Here is a 13,308-nt window from a genome sequence, read left to right as displayed (position 1 = left end):
GGACCATTTTCCTGTCCTGCTAAGCATTCAAAATGTAATGAGTACTTTTGGGTGTCAGGGAAAATGTATGGAGTAAAAAGTACATTATTTTCTTTAGAAATATAGTGAAGTAAAAGTTGTCAAAAATATATAGTAAAGTACAGATACCCCCCAAAACTACTTAAGTAGTACTTTAAAGTACTTTTACTTAAGTACTTTACACCTCCGCCTAATTAACACAGTCCAGGTCAGCGTTTTTTAATGTTTTGTTATTTGCCACACACATTGCAATTCACCAGAGAGACCACTAGGGAGCGTGTTTTGAGCCCAAGCCACTTTCTTTCACACAGTCACATCCAGTATGACTAAAGCTGTGTTGGAGAAAGATCAGGACAACGCATCTGTCTGTTTCTCTGTTCTATTCCTCCCACCTTACTATGACTTATACACCATATGACCACTACTACAGACGATGACTAATGGTTGTGTGTGTTTGTGTGTGTGTAATACATCTAGTCAGTAGAGGAGCATATGGGAATGCTGTACTGGGCTTTCTGTTCATGTTTTTCCTGGGGAACACAGAGAACTCATATAGAAGGCAGGGTAAAGTCAATATGAGACGATTCTGCCAAGAGTGTCTGAGCTGCAGCCTACTATCTGAGAGGAGAGGAGACAGAGAAAGTAGGGTGAGAAACCCTCTGCTGATCTTCATATGTACCGTATCTATGTTTTATAGATTTTAAAGAGTTTGTTTTAAAGAGTTTATTTCCAATTTTTCACAGCTGTGTTTTTTGGCTTATGGGTACCTTCATGTGTGTGTAAAATATGACTTTTCTCAGATTTTTAATAAATAGATTTTTGTTGTTGTTGTTGCAAAATACTTTGTATCCATTCTTTAGCTGGAATGGGATGTTTGTATCCTGTATATTTGACTGTCATATGAGGTTGTCTCACCTAGCTATCTTAAGATTAATAAACATCATGTAAGTCACTCTGGATAAAAGCATCTGCTAAATTACTGAAATGTAAAATGTAAATGTTTTACATACAGATCTAATATTACTGTACTGAATCATCTTTAAAAAAAATGCAATTTATCATTTGTACATTTCTTTATTACACATGTATTTATTTGTTACATTTGACTGTGTAAAACATAGCAGTATTCTTATTTCTCTGAGAGTGAGGCTGATATGTAGCATTTTGCAAAAAAAGACATGATTATTTGTCTCTCTGAAATGAAACCAGATTTTAAACAAATACATGTCTGTCATTAAACAACCCAATGTCAATCAACATTTCTTTAAACAATAAAAACTAATTTACCAATATTTCAGAAAATGTATGTATTGTATTTTGGAATGAAACTATTCATATATTAACTTTTCAATGAGACTGAAACCAGGAGAACTGTATGAAACATACGTACAATTTTATAGACTTCAAAACAGCAGATCAATCTTGAGCTAATCTTGACAAAATCCTAAGATTAAAGTAACTGCATCAACGCAGCTCCAGCAGCAACTGTATTTAGATTGATCTGTGTTTGTGTGTTTGTGTGTGCATGTACCATACCTAAAAACACCCTCTCTATGCTGTGGGGCAGAGCTCTCTTCCCACTGACTCCCTCCGGCTCTCTCCTCTCTTTCTCTCTCTCTCACTCCTCTCTTCCCACTCCCTCTCTCACTCAGCCCCAGCCTCTACCCTGATGTGGGAGTGAGCGTATCCCAGTACGAGAGCCTCCAGTAGGGCACGCATACAGTGAACATGGACCAATGGGTCTGGCGCTTTGGATGGCTTCATTCTCTCTCCCACACAGACACACACAAACAAACACACACACACACACACAGTCTACCCACACGAGGAACCCACACTGAGCTTGAGAGCTCCCTTTTAATGATGTCATGTGTCTTACATCTGAGGAGAGCAGAGGCAGGGGAAACATGGGGGTGTGTGTACTGTATGAATCACTCTGCCTTTTTGAATTCAGTTTACATTCAGCCAAACCATACACTCTTAGAAAAAAGGGTTCCAAAAGGGTTCTTCAGCTGTCCCCATAGGAGAACCCTTTTTGTTTCCAGGCAGAGCCCTTTTGGGTTCCATGTAGAACCCTCTGTAGAAAGGGCTTTACATGGAACCCAAAAGGGTTCTACCTGGAACCAAAAAGGGTTCTTCAAATGAAGAACCCTTTTAGGTTCTAGATACCACCTTATTTCTAAGAGTGTAACTACTCTCTTGTCCTTCTTGGTAGACATGTACTCACAGGAGCTACATTGCTCAGATAGCTCTTATTGCTAGAGCTAAATAGCATCCAGTGCCTCTCAAAATACATCAAGAGTCATGACTCATGATCTGATGATTAGACACACTGTAGGAGGTGTTATGTTAAGCCAGAGGAAGAACAGAATGAAATATTGACAGAATGAAAGATTGAAAGAGCTGAGAGAATGAAAGGACAATCCTCTGAATTATGGCTATATAATTGTAATAATTGTAAAATAACGATATAATCCCTTGACTGAATTAGACATGAAATATCCTTGACCCAAAACCCTAGAAATGGTGAGCTCATTCACTTAATAGAAACACAAAGTCACAGTCAAAGAGTCTGACTATAGTCAAACTAAAAATATAGGGCAAGAGCTAGACTTGTACAGTACTTCCATGGATATCACCACTTCAGGACAATGGAAACTTAATAACAGGTATACAGTGCATTTGGAAAGTATTCAGACCCCATGATATGTTTCACATTTTGTTAAATTACAGCCTTATTCTAAAATTGATTAAATGACTGTTTTTGCTCATCAATCTACACACAATACCCCATAATGACAAAGCAAACACCGTTTTTTTGATTTTTTTCTCTCAAATGTATTAAAAATAAATAACAGAAATACCTTATTTACAAAAGTATTCAGACTCTTTGCTATGAGACTCGAAATTGAGCTCAGGTGCATCCATCCAGTTTCCATTGATCATCCTTGAGATGTTTCTACAACTTGATTGGAGTCCACCTGTAGTAAATTCAATTAGATTTGGAAAGGAACACACCTGTCTATATAAGGTTGACAGTTGACAGTGACAGTTCACAGTTGACAGTGCATGTTAGAGAAATAACCAAGCCATGAGGTCGAAGGAATTGTCCATAGAGCTCCGAGACAGGATTGTGTCGAGGCACAGATCTGGGGAAGGGTACCAAAAAATGTCTGCAGCATTGAAGGTCCCCAAGATTGCAATGGCCTCCATCATTCTTAAATTGAAGACGTTTGGAACCACCAAGATTCCTCCTTGATCCACTACTCAGTAAAAGGCACATGGCAGCACACTTGGAGTTTGCCAAAACGCACCTAAAGGACTGTCAGACCATAAGAAACAAGATTCTCCTGTCTGATTAAACCAAGATTGAACTCTTTGGCCGGAATGCTAAGCGTCACGTCTGGAGGAAACTTGGCACCATCCCTACGGTGAAGCATGGTGATGGCAGCATCATGCTGTGGGGATATTTTTTAGTGGCAGGGACTGGGAGACTAGTTAAGATCGAGGCAAAGATGAACAGAGCAAAGTAGAGTGAGAACATTGATGAAAACTTGCTCCAGAGCGCTCATGACCTTAGACTGGGGTGAAGGTTCATCTTCCAACAGGACAACGACCCTAAGCACACAGCCAATACAGTACAGAAGTCGCTTCGGGACAATGTCCTTGAGTGGCCCAGCCAGAGCCCGGACTTGAACCCGATCTAACATCTCTGGAGAGACCTGAAGATAGCTGTGCAGTGATGCTCCCCATCAAACCTGACAGAGCTTGAGAGGATCTGCAAAGAATGGGAGAAACACCCCAAATACAGGTGTGCCAAGCTTGTAGTGTCATACCCAAGAAGACTCGATGCTGTAATTGCTGACAAAGGTGCTTCAACAAAGTACTGAGTAAACAGTCTGAATACCTACATAAATGTGATATTTCCGTTTTTTATTTTGAATACATTTGCAAAAATGTGTAAAATCCTGGTTTTGCTTTGTCATTATGGTGTATTGTGTGTACATTGATGAGGGGGGGGGGGGAAACATTTTAATCAATTTTAGAATAAGGCTGGAACGAAACGTTAATTTGAAAGCCTACATCGGAGGGCCTGGACAAACAGGAAAATGTAATCCTCCATAAACTCTGTATAACAGCTAGAAAAATACCAATTACCTGTAGAAGGATGTCTCCACCATGTCATCTTGACGATTTCAGGTTCTGATGGACAGGTTCTGAAAGAGAACATTATATGATATATTATATCCTAATTAGGTTCTCATTTTCACTAACTCTCATCAAACCAAAATCATGTAGGGGACAGAAAATAGGAACAAATAACAATGATGTAAAAATCCCTGGAATAATTTTACAGACCTTGAAACAGACTTGGTTATGTTCACAATCAATTGCATAATATATGCCTGTAGTGTGAAGTGTATTGCTACTCAGTCCAGCCAGATTGCTCATTAGAATATGTAACATTTGTGTGTGGGCAATTATTGGCAATCCCTATCGTTTCAATTCCCCATCTAGTTCCAACAACAAGCAATATCCTCCAAGGAACAACCAAACCAGAAACCTAACCTCGTCGTCTGTCCACTTATAGGAAGAAACTCTGTTTGACCTTTTCCCATTCACTATGACTGAGCTTAACTGTCGTCGTTGCAAATCTTCAATAAGACACTTTAAAGAATCATTCACATATAAAACAGCTTTGTTCAAAAAATGATTCTATTCTATAAGTGGAGGCTGTGTGTTTCATATTGGGTATGCCATCATGTGTCTTCGGTAACTGTAGTATATGAACACATAGTGTCTGGGACTTGAGACAGTTGTGTGTGTCTCACAAATGCCCCCTGTTGTATGACATCCATATTAACATCCATTTCAACTAAGATGGTAGAAGCAGTGTTCGCATGAAACCATTTATAACAAGTAACAAACCATTTGTAACAAGTCAAGTGTTAAGGCCCTTTAACCATTGGTCCTATTGTGAATGCTTGCGTTGTTGCTTGAAAGGCTTTTTTCTTTGAATTAAATGTCACAAAGATATGGTGATGATGATAACTATTATTAATATTACTAGTAGCAATACTAAAGTCACCTGCATGTCAATCATATCACCACGGACATTAATAGAATCGAAAATATAAATTTATCCCTGCCTTCTCTCACTCTCTTTCTCTTCGTCTCTCTTCCAATCTCTTTCTTTCTCGTCCTCCCTCCCTCCTTCTTTCTTTCTTTCTTTCTTTCTTTCTTTCTCTGTCTCAGTCACAGGGTCTCCCCCAGGGTAATCACATTCCAAAACACACACAAGAATGTCCTCCAGCAGCTCGCATACCACACACATACGCACGCACGCACGCATGCACACACACACACACACACACACACACACACACACACACACACACACACACACACACACACACACACACACACACACACACACACACACACACACACACACGCACACACACATCTCGCTTGACTTGCATACCACCCCTCCTCCCTCAACTTAAAGAAGGGAAAACACACACAGAGATCCTGTCTGCACCCAACCACACTCTCAGATCTCATCTCTCGTTCTTCCTCTCTCTCTCTCTCTCTCTCTCTCTCTCTCTCTCTCTCTCTCTCTCTCTCTCTCTCTCTCACGCAAGCACTAACGCTCACGCTCACACACACACACATACTCTTGCCAAAGCCAAGGCAGACCACACACTGTTGCAATGCCATGCTCACCAACAGATTTGCCAATGCTTCTTTGGTCTTTGTCATACAATGCAAACTGTAGGATATGATAGCCTACATGTAGGTCTAACTGACAAAATAATGACACTTGTCTGAGCATGAATCTAAAACCTAAAGTTGATGTTGATTACGAATGTGAAACAATTTTGCAAATAAAACAATAATATATCCCATCGAATTAACATGATATAAACAGTGTATTTTAGCATGTCAAGATGAGACGGCGAGTCCACAGCTGTTGCTTACTTTGTGGTTGTCTGTCTCCAGGGTCGAGGCTCCTTCCTCCGCTCCTTGCTGCTCCAAACACCGACAGCTGTGCAGCAGAGAGCCCATGGTTGCAGACACCTTCCGTGGGCTCGACACTCTGCAGTTATCTGCTACAAAAACAGGCGGCACAAAAAAAATAAACATCCCCTTAGGCCGAAAGGAGTTTCTCCAACAAACGAATACAGAAAGAGAATAACTGACTTTCTCAATCACAAATGCACTTCATGCAAATAACCCGTCACTCATCTGCGATTTCCTCAAGTAATTTCCCCTCCACCCTTATCGCTGGCTAGCCACGGGGCTTTTCTCCGTGTGCATACTGAATCAGTCGGAAATGCCACTGGGTTTACTGCTCCAGTGAAGGTAAAGGGTAGACATGCTCTTCACCTCAGCCAGGCTGTATGATTGTCCCCCGCCCGCCCTGACACCGACCTCAATGACCAAACCCTTTCACCCGGGGCCGTCCCTGCCGCGACCCATGTGCGTGTAGTGACACGTAGGCTACGATTTCAGGAAAGTCCACTCTTATGAATAACACGACTTGACACAGAAATGAAGGCTGATGAAGTTTCATGGTTTCCAGAATATATGACTAGCCTACATTTTTGCTGCTCTTAGTTTAGACACCAAATGTGGTTCATTGAATTAGACTAATGTATTGGTCTGGAGTAGATTTTTAACCCCATTACAGAATGCCCTTCTAATGTCAATGAGGAGAGAGTTTCAAACGGGCCCAAATCTCTCTCAATCTCATCCTCCAACTCTCCCAATCCTTCTCTCCTTCATCTTCTCTCTCCTTCATTGTTACAAATGGCTGTACATTTACAGCAAAACTAACAGTTAACCACTGTTATTCTATAGTACAGTACAGTACCGTAAAAGAGCAATGCATTATGGGGTCTCATAGGCATTTCTCTACACTGCTGTAAAATGTATTTGTGTTATCTGAGGTAGTGTTCAAATGGACTCTTTAAGTATTGATTTATCACTGCAAAATGTACTGTGCACCCTCCCTACACATCTGATGAATATCACTGGAAACCTGTTTGATCACCATCACTGCAAAATCATACTGGCTATGGATACAGAGAACATCAACACATTAACATCAACACGCCAGAGGATATACCCATTGGACTTGGGGCTCTGCTGGGAGTTTACATCATATTTGGATCTTTTACTTCTGGTTTGCCGCTAAAATCCCCAAAATGTAACCCAAAAGGTTATTTGAGGAACCATTAAAGAGGGTAGTTCTTAGAACTTATAGGGGTTCCCCCACAGTTTCAATTTGAAGAACCCCTAAAAAATCCTCCAGGAACATTTTATTTTAAGAGTGTACATCTATCTTCTATAACCTACACTCTCCACCTTCACGCTTTCTCCATCTTTCATCATCTCTCCTCCATCTCTCCATCATAGGTCCTCCATCCTTCCTCACCCATCATTCTCTAGCTCTTCCTCCATCTCTGCGTTCTCCATTGGGCAATAATGTTCATGTCTTTACAGTGGAGGATAACAAGGTGCTTAAGCAACATGAGACGAGATTAAACAACTGCAACGGGTGTTCACCTAGATTATATTGGTCTCTCTCTCTCTCTTTCTCTCTCTCTCTGATAGGATGATGGAGGGGGGTTGATCTGGTAAGGGGGTGTATATCAATTTGCATATATTTCCCAGAACTGCCTTTGAACTATATTTTTCTCTCACTGTCTCTTTCTCTTCTGTCACCCTATCAATTTCCCAAGTAAGAGTTTTCATCTGATGGTAATTTGGGAAATTCAACAAATTGTCACTTGAGTAGTTATCGTTTGAGAATTGAGTCATATGTGACAGATGCATTGCATTCATATTGTGAAATTTCCTGAATAAATTAACACTTGTTTTCTCATCTGAATATCACGTCAAATTCTGTGGTATTTGAAACTGGTATCATGTCACCTACTAGTCCTATGACTACAGTTATGACTACAGTGAACACCTGCTATAGCCCATAACATATCTGCCTTATTCCCTTCAGAAATCAATGGGTTCAAACATCAAGCCGTGTGCCAGTAATATTGGGAAAGGTGTGGGGGTACTTCAATGGACCGTGCCATCAGGGTTAGGTCTATTGACCAGTCCTTTAGAAGTCATGTTGCGTTTGTTTGGATAAACTACTACTGATGGAATTAACTGATACTGCTGGTAAGATCTTTTATTCTGTTTCATAGAGGGTCTGGCAAACATGAAAAGTTGTGGAAATCACAGCCCAAATGCTATATTTAAAATGTTAAAATGATGGCATGGCATTTCCTGTCCATGGCAATTTACAACCATCCACTACCGATCTGGCCCATATCTGGTTTGAGTTTTCTTATTACATTTGTTTTTTTTTTGGGGGGGGAGTTTGGACAAACTCAACATACTTTAAAATGACTAAAACCAAATCGAAACTGTGTAGAAATTATGATGGACCTATATTCTTGACGGTGTCCAACTCACTTATAATCATGGAAATGAAAGCTAGACAAGTCAGGGAGCATTAAAAATTCCTAGAGAACCATTTTTTTGCAAATGAGTTTGACACACTCCTGCACTATGGGCAATAAGAGTGCGTGTTACCAACTAGTAGTTATTTATACTGTGCGCTACGACGCCGAGCATCGTGGGTTCAATCGCAGTGCTTAGGCACCTGTTTAGTTTTTATGTTTTAACCCTATCCCTAACCTTAACTAGATTAACTAGATTTAGTGCCTAAACCTATAAACATGTTTTGGTATTTTGGCATCTAATAAGTATTTTGAAAGTATTCTTTGGACTGACATTGTCAATGTGTGGTTCATACATGCATATTCTTTGGACTGACATTGTCAATGTGTGGTTCATACATGCATATTCTTTGGACTGACATTGTCAATGTGTGGTTCATACATGCATATTCTTTGGACTGACATTGTCAATGTGTGGTTCATACATGCATATTCTTTGGACTGACATTGTCAATGTGTGGTTCATACATGCATATTCTTTGGACTGACATTGTCAATGTGTGGTTCATACATGCATATTCTTTGGACTGACATTGTCAATGTGTGGTTCATACATGCATATTCTTTGGACTGACATTGTCAATGTGTGGTTCATACATGCATATTCTTTGGACTGACATTGCCAATGTGTGGTTCATACATGCATATTCTTTGGACTGACATTGTCAATGTGTGGTTCATACATGCATATTCTTTGGACTGACATTGTCAATGTGTGGTTCATACATGCATATTCTTTGAGCAGAGTTACAGTCTTACCTCAATTAGCCACAAAATTCCTATTTTGAAAGTGACTGTTTTCTGGAAGCTGTGCTGTGCCATTTCCCCCCACATGGGCCAGCCCCCTAGCAATTTGAGTTCCAGCCAATGAGATTCAGCCCTTTGCCATTTGAGTGACAGCTAGCAAGAATCACACACAGCAGAGCGAGAGAGAGAGCAATGACATGGTGTACATATCTGCACATATGTGATGTGGTACGTAATTTTCGGGAACCACTTTTGGCTCATGGGCGCTACTTTCAGTACTACAGGCTAAAAAGTATACAAATGTACCGGAGAATCCCTTTAAGTTTGGTTGAATTTTTGCACAGCTAACATATAGCTAAATACACAGTAATGAAAAGGGCAACACATGCCATAAATCATGCATTGGAGATAATGATCAATTTGAGTCAATTTTCTAATTCTCCAGGTGTATTTCAAGTATCTTAAGTCAGAAATTAATAAAAATGTCTAAAGGTAGTCTACACATGTGTGCATTTGTCCTAGAGAGGGTATTACCATTCAGGACAAAGTGTGCTACTGTCCTCCAGTTGAACAGAAGACCAGTAGTTAATTACGGTAAGGTATGTGGTGGGAGCTGGGAGCATTATTCACTTCAACCCCTGTTCTTTACCTGTGAATGTAGGTCCCCCTTTCCGTCTCTCTCTCTCTCTCTCTCTCTCTCTCTCTCTCTCTCTCTCTCTCTCTCTCTCTCTCTCTCTCTCAATTCATCACTCTAACACACAAAAACGCAACATAACCAGTCTCTCGTCATCTCTTATCCCAGACCATTGTCCCTCTAACGCCAGAGCTGCATCTCTGTGTGTAATAATAATAATCTATTCAAATATCTTTTAGGAGTATTTTGCGGAGGGTGCACACACCAGTGAAAGAGTACCTCCATTCTCCCTAATAAGTGGTTCCTTCTAAGATGCACCATGGATATGCTAGGCAGGAAGCTACACTCTAGAGCCGGGTCTCTCAAACTTGGTCCTGGGGCGCCCACTGGGTGCACGTTTTGGTTTTGCCCTAGCACCACGCAGCTGATTCAAATAACCAACTCCTCATCAAGCATTGATCATTTGAATCAGCTGTGTAGTACTAGGGCAAAAGCCAAAAACGTGCACCCAGTGTGGGCCCCAGGACCAAGTTTGGGAAACACTGCTCTGGTGCGTGCCGACAGTATCGTCAGTGGAGGAGGAGAGAAAGTGTTGAGTGACATAAACAGCGTTTGATTTGATTTTAGCTTCCAATGATGGGCAGGACAGCTAGATAGATTCCCAATCTCCCAAGCCATTTCAGGCTATCAATCAAGTTAGAGTAGCTTGTATAACTATATTAGCTGACATGCCTGCTGACAAGGTTGCTAGACTTCAGAAAATACACATTCTTGGGTTATGGTACTATTAGCACACTGCTTATTTGAATATTTGCCAGAGTGCTTTGCCTTTCAGGTGAATTTTAGAGTTACAACCCATGACTGTTTTTGTTATTGACAGAGACATCATTGTTACGTGCATGCATTTTCTGACCCATGGACTTCACCAAGTGCAATCAGGTAAAGTGATATGCTTAGACAGCCTATGCAGAAAAAAATATACTTTTTTTTATTTTTTTTGACATAGAACGTGGCTTAATGATTATGGCTCTAGATTGCAGGAAACAATGTTTCAGGTGTTTGAAAAATGCTAAATTCTAAGAATTTTGCTAGGGGCATCTTCACATACATTGTGCCCCCTATAAAATAATGGGAGCATAACGCCCCTGTGTGTGAGTCTGTGTAATATTCATTCCTGTGTGTGTGTATATATATGTATGTGTGAGTGAGCAAGTGCGTGTGTATGTTCCCTTCCTGATTCCCATGGATCTGTTAATGCCTTTTAAATGTCCCCCTGGCTTTTGTCCTCACGTTTCAGCTGAAATTCCCCACATTCATCCCCCCCATTCAGAAGCTGTGTGTTAAAAGAACTCTGTAATGTACTTGGCTCGACAGACGGCTGGGCTTGTTGTGCGTGGATGTGGGCGGGAGGGTGCTAGTCTGTGCATGTGAGTGTGTGGGTGGTTGCGTGGGTGTTGGGGTGAGTGGGTGCATGGCTCTCAGTGACTGAGTGCACATGTGACTGTAAGTGCATGTGTGGGTGTAAGTCTGCGTGTGTGTGAGTGTATAGAAAAGGTGAACAGTATGTATGTACAAGGCATAGGTATTTGTCTTTCAGAAACTGAGCATATTCCTTTGTTTAACGGTTTAAAACAATTCTGAAACAAATACGCAGACACAGTCTCTCCTCCTTACCCGAACACACCTTCACTAACCCACAGGCAAGCACGCACGCACGCACACAGTTTCACACTCAGCATCAGCCGTTTGTCTGATCTAGTCCCCTCTTTGCTTTGTGAGCATCCCGCTGCGATAAAATAAACACAAATACGTGATAATCACATTCCTCACATCGCTCTCCCCCCGGAGGGAAGTTTCGGCTGGTTCTCCACAAGAGGGGTGTGTGTGTGTGTTCATGTGTGTTGTGCCTGTTAGTGTAGTTTGTGTGTGTGTTATTCCTCTGTTCTCTTATGGCCCCACAGAGAAAGAAAGAGTTTAGGGAACAAAGAGATATGGGGCCAAGTCTCACACATTCCACAACAGTACCACCAGTACAAAACTTCAGCGCAGATATATTCCCAGTAAAACACAGATATACTCCCAGTACAAACCACTAAAACACACATATGGTCCCAGTACAAACCAGTAAAACAAAGATATACTCACAGTACAAACCAGTAAAACAAAGATATACTCCTAGGACAATACCATATACATCCAGTTCAGCACAGAAATCTTGAAAACGGCAGGATCCATGCCCTCGGAATTATTTTGTTTTTTTCAATGCGATATGTGCAGATAAATCTCACCATATATTACATCTGTGCAATTATATATTTCTAATATACTCCCATTATGCACAAATCTTCCGTGAAGAATTTACATTAAATATTCCAAATGTGGGTATACATTGAGGGAAGAGGGAGTGGAGTTTGAACTTTGGATACGATACAGCGTAATGTTTACAAGTCAACAGTACTAATAAAATAAACTGATAAAAATAAATTGTTTACCTTTCTAATGGCAACCACTGGGCACAGAGATGCAGAAATATATAGAGAGACAGGGACAGAGAAACAGACATAAAGACAGAGAGAAATAGAGTGGTAGGGAGAAATAGACAGGGACAGAAAGGAGTTGGAGTTGTTCTTACCTGAGCACATGGTCCACATGCTGCAGAGCACACTTCACTTCCTCCGTCAGCAAGCTTTGTCTCTGCTCCCTCCGCTGGCTTGTCTCTTCCCCCTCCCTTCCTCTCTCTCTCTCTCTCTGTCTCTCTCCCTCTCTCTCTCTCCCTCTCTCTCTCTCTCTCTCTTTCTCTCCAGTGAGGTTGTCTCTTCCCCCCCCTCTCTCTCTTGCTCTCTCTCTCTCTCTCTCTCTCTCTCTCTCTCTCTCTCTCTCTCTCTCTCTCTCTCTCTTTCCAGTGAGGTTGTCTCTTGTAGTGAGAATGATCCATGAAGGAGCTGATGCCAGTCTTAACAGCAACACCGCCTCTCTCTCCACCCCCGAGCCTCATGGTGTGTGTGTGTGTGTGTGTGTGTGTGTGTGTGTGTGTGTGTGTAATATATATATATATATGTATGTATGTATATGTGAGCACACAACATGAGGCTGTGTGAGTGGCGGTTTCCAGTCAACCCCCACACACAGCCCACCTGACACATACACACACTGTCATAAACACAACAGAATGTTTCTGTGTGTCATTCTTTGTCAATTGCAGTGTCTTCAACTCTGCAAAATATGTCTTGGAATATAGAAAGAGAGAGCTGTCTTAGATGACAGTGGTGCCAGGATGTATCCATGCCATTTATGTAGAAATCCATGCCATTTAAAAGAAAACGTAGAATCAATCCCTCAACCATGCACTGTGAAAGGTTTGCTGTCTGAGGGACATGC

At 41.1% G+C, this 13,308-nt stretch overlaps 1 long non-coding RNA gene across 1 annotated transcript; it reads right to left on the bottom strand.

Moving 5' to 3' along the window:
* Positions 1-1,062: 1,062 nt before the first annotated feature.
* On the bottom strand, positions 1,063-12,699 carry LOC135547302 (uncharacterized). Its single transcript, XR_010456687.1, has 3 exons — positions 12,563-12,699; positions 6,001-6,131; positions 1,063-4,235 (listed from the first exon to the last, which is right to left on the bottom strand). It is a non-coding gene; the product is annotated as an uncharacterized LOC135547302 (long non-coding RNA).
* Positions 12,700-13,308: the final 609 nt, after the last annotated feature.

This window comes from Oncorhynchus masou, chromosome 10, assembly GCF_036934945.1.
Source record: "Oncorhynchus masou masou isolate Uvic2021 chromosome 10, UVic_Omas_1.1, whole genome shotgun sequence".
In the NCBI taxonomy this organism is placed as follows: domain Eukaryota; kingdom Metazoa; phylum Chordata; class Actinopteri; order Salmoniformes; family Salmonidae; genus Oncorhynchus; species Oncorhynchus masou.
Note: the sequence above shows the minus strand (reverse complement) of the source record. Positions and strands in the feature narration are given on the sequence as shown.